This window comes from Choloepus didactylus, chromosome 6, assembly GCF_015220235.1.
Source record: "Choloepus didactylus isolate mChoDid1 chromosome 6, mChoDid1.pri, whole genome shotgun sequence".
Classification (NCBI taxonomy): Eukaryota; Metazoa; Chordata; class Mammalia; order Pilosa; family Megalonychidae; genus Choloepus; species Choloepus didactylus.
In genome coordinates, this window is record NC_051312.1 from 24,952,693 (window position 1) to 24,959,290 (window position 6,598).

At 36.0% G+C, this 6,598-nt stretch overlaps 1 pseudogene; it reads right to left on the minus strand.

The window, feature by feature from the left end:
• Positions 1-783: 783 nt before the first annotated feature.
• Positions 784-1,729, minus strand: LOC119536743 (annotated as a pseudogene).
• Between the last annotated feature and the right edge of the window lie 4,869 nt (positions 1,730-6,598).

Below are 6,598 nucleotides of genomic sequence, written 5' to 3' on the forward strand. Positions count from 1 at the left end.
TATACTGTGGCCATTGAGGTTATTCTAGCTGTAGCTTAGAAAAGAGGATAACCCCTCAATTCTATTTGAAATTTTTTAGCCATTGTAACCTTAGTTTGCTACCTTTCTTTTCCTTCTTTTGGTCAAGAAGTTATTCCCCATTCCTTGATGCCAGGGCCAGGCTCATTCCTGGGATCCACATCCCACATCACCGGGGGGATTCACTCCCATGAGAGTCACATCCCACAAAGGGGGGGTGTTAATGAACTTATATGCTAATTTGAACTTAGAGAGCAAAAGGCCACATCTGAGCAACAAAAGAGGTTCTCTGGAGGTGCATCCTAGGCATAATTATAGGAAGGCTTAGTGTCCCTTTTACAGTCATAAGTCTCACAAGAGCAAGCCTCAAGATCAAGGGCTTGATATATATATGTATATACATATATATTCTTAAAACCACATTTTTATCTCCTCCATTTCTACAGGTCAATAAGTTTTCTGGTCATCATGTAAAATGAAACATTTAAATTATGATTAAAATTCATCTTCAAACTTGCAAGTGACTGCTTAATATGACAGCAACCCTTTCTTTAGGCCAGAATATTTTCATTATATATATGCCCTTATGCAAGCTCTGTCTCACAAGTGAAGTTGTCACTTGAATCACAGTTCTGCACCTCAGCCTTTCTGACATTTATGTAATGAAGGAGATGACTACAATGATCTTACAGCTAATAGAGTTCACTAATTAGAACTCCACATTTACCCCTGCATAAAGCTCTTTAGCATAGTCAGCAGGGCAGATCAATTATGATTTTCTTCTGATGGTAGTTTTTGACACCAAACTTTTTCTTGACCTTTTTCATCTCTATATTTTTTCAGAGTAAAGATGAAAGGATTGAATATAGGGGAAATGATGGTATAAAATAAAGGAAATAGTTTATCTTCACAGAAAGTAGTGGGTGGTCTAAGGTAGGCAAAGATTGAAAGCACCCCTCCCTCAAAAAAAAAAAAAAAAAAAAACACAGTTATGTGATACCCACGTATAGAGTTTTGTGTCTTCCCTCAGCTGAGAAATTTGTTAAGGTGAACAATGTAATGACATAAGAACCAAATAAAAGGAAAAGGATTATTAAAGCAACCATTCCAGAATTATCAACCACAAGGACATCAGTGATATAGGTATCAGTACAGGCAACTTTCAGTAAAGGGAAAATATCAAAATAGTAGTTGTCAATTTCATTGGGACCAAAAAAGGGCAACCATGTTATCATAAAAACCTGGGAGAAAGAACAGAGAGCCCCATCAGCCCAAGCAGCTAAGACTAGGAGACTCTATCATGTCTTATTCATGATAATCATGTGGTGGAGAGGTTTGCAGATGGCAACATAATGATCAAAGGCCATAACTGTAAGGATGACAATTTCAGTCATTCCAAAGAAGTGCATGGAAATACTTCTAACATGTAATTACTGTAGGAGATGGTTTTTGTCCCCACTAACAAGTCACTGATCAGTTTGGGGGTAATACTGGAGGTACAGCAGATGTCCATAGAGAGTAAATGGGTGAAGAAATAGTACATGGATAGTTGAAAAACAAGGCTGCATCTAATGGAGATAAAGATCAGAAGATTTCCCAACAAGAGAGCAGAATAACAAAATAAAAAGAGCACAAAGTAAAATATTTGTATTTTCTTGTCAAAAGAAAGTCTGCAAAGAATACAGCCTGAAATATTCCTCTGAATTTCCATATATAACATTTATTCTATGTAATGTGGAAATAGTTGAGATATCAGAAAAACAAAACAAAACAACAAAAAAACAACAAAAAAATACACATTTGGATGAAATATTTAATGTGATCATAATCATATAAAAATTCTCAACAATGATGAAAGTTCAATCATGATTATTATTATTGAATATATTTGCTCTTGGAAACATAGTTTATTTTTCTAATAGTTTTCATTTTTTCAAATAGTTTATTTAATGCTGATGCCACTAAAGATAAATATTATTCAGTTATTTCTTTAAATTCAATTTTATTGAAATTGTTCACATACCATACAATCATCCAAAATGCATAATCAATTGCCCACAGTACCATCATACAGCTGTTCATCCATTATTCCAAAAAATAAATAAATACAAAAAAGAAAATTCAAATCTTCCCATACCCCCAAATCCCCCTCCACTATTGATTCATTATATTGGTATAGTACATTTGTTACTGTTGATGAAAGAATATTAAAATACTGCTAACTTTAGAACATATTTTGCAATAGGTATATTTTTCCCGATATACCCCTCTATTATTAACTTCTAGTTACAGTGTCATACATTTGTTCTATTTCATGAAAGAAATTTCTAATATTTGTAAAGTTTATCGTAGACATTGTCCACCACAAGATTCACTGTTTTATACATTCTGATATTTTAACCTCCAACTTTCCTTCTGGTGACATACATAACTCTTAAGTTTCCCCTTTCCAACACATTCACACACCATTCAACACGATTAGTTATTCTCACAGTAATGTGCTACTATCATCTCTTTCCATTTCCAAACACTTAAGGTCAGCCCAGTCAAACATTCTGTTTATAATATGCAACCAATCTCCATTCTTTAGCTTCATTCTATATCCTGGTAACTTATATTTTATGTCTATGAGTTAACCTATTATAATTAGTTCATATCAGTGGGACCATACAATATTTGTTCTTTGGTGTCTGACTTATTTCACTCAGTATAGTGCCCTCAAAATTTCTGCATCATACTATTTTTTGTTTTTGTTTTTGCTTTTGTTTTGTTTTTGTTTTTTTTAAAGATGGTTTTGTTTACCCACCATATATTCCTTCCTTAGTAAGCAATCAATGGTTCCTTGTATAATCACATATCTATACATTCACCACCATCACCACTATCTATATAAGGCCATCTCAATTTCTTCTACAAAGGAGAAGGAGGAGTCAAAGAAGGTAGAGAGACAAAAGAAAAAGAAAAAGAAAGAAAAAATGACAGATAGAAAGCAGCAAAAGGAAAGACAGGATTAAACTAAAGTAAATATGAGTCAGAAAACATCAATGCTGTTAATGACACTCAAATGTTGTGCTATGATTAAGTAGAAAATGACAATTACACATTTGTAGTATTGCTAGAAATTCTGTTTTCCCCTTAAAATGAATTTTCAGCATTGTACAACCATATTTTCCTGTAGGTCAACAAATACTACCACAAAATTTGCACATTTGTACTGGTAGTATCAGCATGTACCTTCTAACAAAAGTAACTTACTTGGGAGAACCTAAGATGGTGGCTAGGTGAGACATGGCAAAAAGAAAAAAAAAAAAAAAAATCCATGAAAAATGCTAGATAAAAGCCAGAAAGTGACCCAGAACACCATTTCCAGTGATGCACCAGCCAGACAAAGTCTCCTAAATCCACAGAGACTGTGCATTTGGTGAAACTGGCAGTCTGCATTCTGAAATGAGTGAGTGAGCTGGCTGAAAATATGGCAGCTGTGCTGCTGCTGCAGTGTGGGGAAACCTTTGGTTGGCATTTGAAGATGGACTAGTTTTTCAAAAAAAAAAAAAAAAACCCAGGAGCAGCTTCGGATATGGCAGTGAGAACTGTGCAGTGAAGCATGGCAGGAACAGGCTGTACCAATGTCTCACTATCTGGCATGGAAGGTAACCCTTCCCACACCTGCTGCTAATTGTCTTGGAGCCAGGAGGGCAGAGGGGAGCCAAAAGGAGAAAGAAACCATGCCCCTTGCAGCCATCTTCCTGGTGGGCTGGGGACACTCCTGCCTGGGGCCAGAGCTATAGCCCAGAGCTGCATCAAGGGTCCCAGTGTGATGGGGAGTGTTTCCTGCAGCACCGCACACTTGCCACAATATCAGCCATGGACAGTGCCTTTTAGCACACCCACAGCTAATTGTCCCAGAGCTGGGAAGGCAGAGCTGTGAAAAAAAGGGGAAATTAACACACCCCATTCAACCATCTTTACAGCAGGCTGGTAAAACCCTTGCATGGCCTGGCAGCCCAGGGCTTCCCTGGAGGCTGGCGTGCACTTGTGATGTGGCACAACCTTCCCTCAGCAGAGGTCCTGGAAGAGCACAGCTGAGAAGGGGGACCTGCTCAGAAATCCTGAATCACCAGGACAACACATTCTTCTCTAGTTATCACAGATCTTTCTCCAGAATAGACCATATTCTGGGGCATAAACAAGCCTCAATAAATTTAAAAAATTGAATTTATTCAAAGCACATTCTCTGACCACAATGGAATACAAATAGAAGTTAATAACCATCAGAGATTTAGAAAATTCACAAAAACCTGGAGGTTAAAAATGAGGGGGAGATGAAAACATTCCTGGATAATCAAAAGCTGAGGGACTTCATCACAAGTAGATCAGTCCTATAAGAAATGCTAAAGAGAATTTTATAGGCTAAAAGGAAGGGACACTAAACAATTGACTGACAACACATGAAGAAATAAAGATTTCTAGTAAAGATCACACGGTAAATATAAGTACCAATTCTACTGTATTTTTGAATTGTAACTCCACTATTTACTTCCTACAGGATCTAAAATACATAAACTATAATGATAAAACAGTGGGTTTGGATTCAATGTAAAATATGTAATTTTTGACAAGAACTACATAAAGGTGGGGGAATGAAGGAGTATAGGAACATAGTTTATGTGTCCTATTGAAGTTAAGTTGGTATCAAAGAAAAACAAGATTGTTATGGATTTAAGAGGTTAAATTTAGCCCCACAGTAAACACAAAGAAAGTATCAGAGAATATGTCCATAGAGATGAAAAGTACAGTATGGTTTATGAGAAGTGGGGGAAGGGGCAATGGGGAGTTAAGAAATGAGTGTAGGGTTTTTTTTGGGGGGTGAAGGGAAATTTCTAGTAATGGATGGTGGGAAGGTGATGGCATTGCAACATTCTAAATGTGATTAATCCCACTAATGGAATGCGAGGGAGGGGTTGGAATGGGAAGATTTAGGCTGTATATATGTTTCCACAATTGAAAAAAAGAAAAAGAAAGTCTAAATAGATAATGACAACTAAATGCCAAGGATGATTTGAGGATGGAGGATAGGAAGCTAAAAGGGACACATTTTTATTTTTTAGAATGCTTTTAGCAATCTGAGGGATATTCCCTTTCCAAATAAATTTGATGACAAGCTTTTCCAAATCTGCAAAATATGTTCTTAGAATTTTGATAGGGATTGTATTGAATCTGTAGATGAGTTTGGGTAGTATTGACATCTTAATGACATTTAACCTTCCTATCCATGAACATGGAATATTTTTCCATCTTTTTAGGTCCCTTTCTATTTCTTTTAGTAGATTTCAGTAGTTTTCTTTGTATAGGCCTTTTACATCTTGGTTAAGTTTATGCCTAGGCACTTGATTTTTTAGTTGCTATTGAAAATGGTATCTTTTTCTTGAGTGTCTCTTCAGTTCAGTCATTTCTAGTGTATAGGAACATTACTGACTTATGTGCATTAATCTTGTATTCTGCTACTTTGCTAAATTTGTTTATTAGCTCAAGTAGCTGTGTTGCTGATTGCTCAGAGTTTTCCATATATAAGATCATATCATCTGTAAATAATGACAGTTTTATTTCTTTCTTTCCAACTTGGATGCTTTTATTCCTTTGTCTTGCCCGATTGCCCTGGCTAGCACTTTTAGCATAGTGTTGAATAACAGTGGTGACAGCGGGCATCCTTATCTCATTCCTGATCTTAGAGAGAAGGCTCTCAGTCTCTCACCATTGAGCACTATGTGGGCTTTGGGTGTCTTATATATGCTCTTTATCATATTGAGGAAGTTTCCTTTAATTCCTACTTTTTGATGTGTTCTTATTCAGAAGGGATGTTGGATTTTGTTGAAGGCATTTTCAGCATTTATTGAGATGATCATTTGGTTTTTCCCCTTTGATTTGCTAATGTGTTGTATTATGTTAATTGATTTTCTTATATTGAACCATCCTTTCATGCCTGGAATGAACTCCACTTGGTCATGGTTTAGTGTGTCTTTGGATTTGATTTGAAAGTATTTTGTTGAGAATTTTTGCATCTACGTTCATTAGGGAGATGGGCCTGTAGTTTTCCTTTCTTGTAGCATCTTTACCTGGTTTTGGTATTAGAGTGATGTCAGCTACATAAAATGTGTTATGTAGTTCCATTTTCTTCAGTGTTTTGAAAGCATTTAGGTAAGATTGGTGTCAGTTCCTTTTGGAAAGTTTGGTAGAATTCCCCTGTGAAGCCATCTGGCCCTGGGCATTTATTTGTGGGAAGCTTTTTGATGACTGATTGGATCTCTTTACTTGTGATTGGTTGGTTGAGGTCTTCTATTTTTTGTCTGATCAGTATGGGTTTTTTATGTGTTTCCAGGAAATTTTCCATTTCCTCTACATTATCTAGTTTTTTGGCATACACTTTTTCATAGTATACTCTTATAATTTTTATTATTTTTTTTTTAATTTCTTTGGCATCTGCAGTAATGCTGTCTCTTTCATTCATTATTCTGTTTATTTGGGTCTTCTCTCTTTTCAATTTAGTCAGTCTAGCTAGCGGCTTGTCAATCTTGATCTCAAA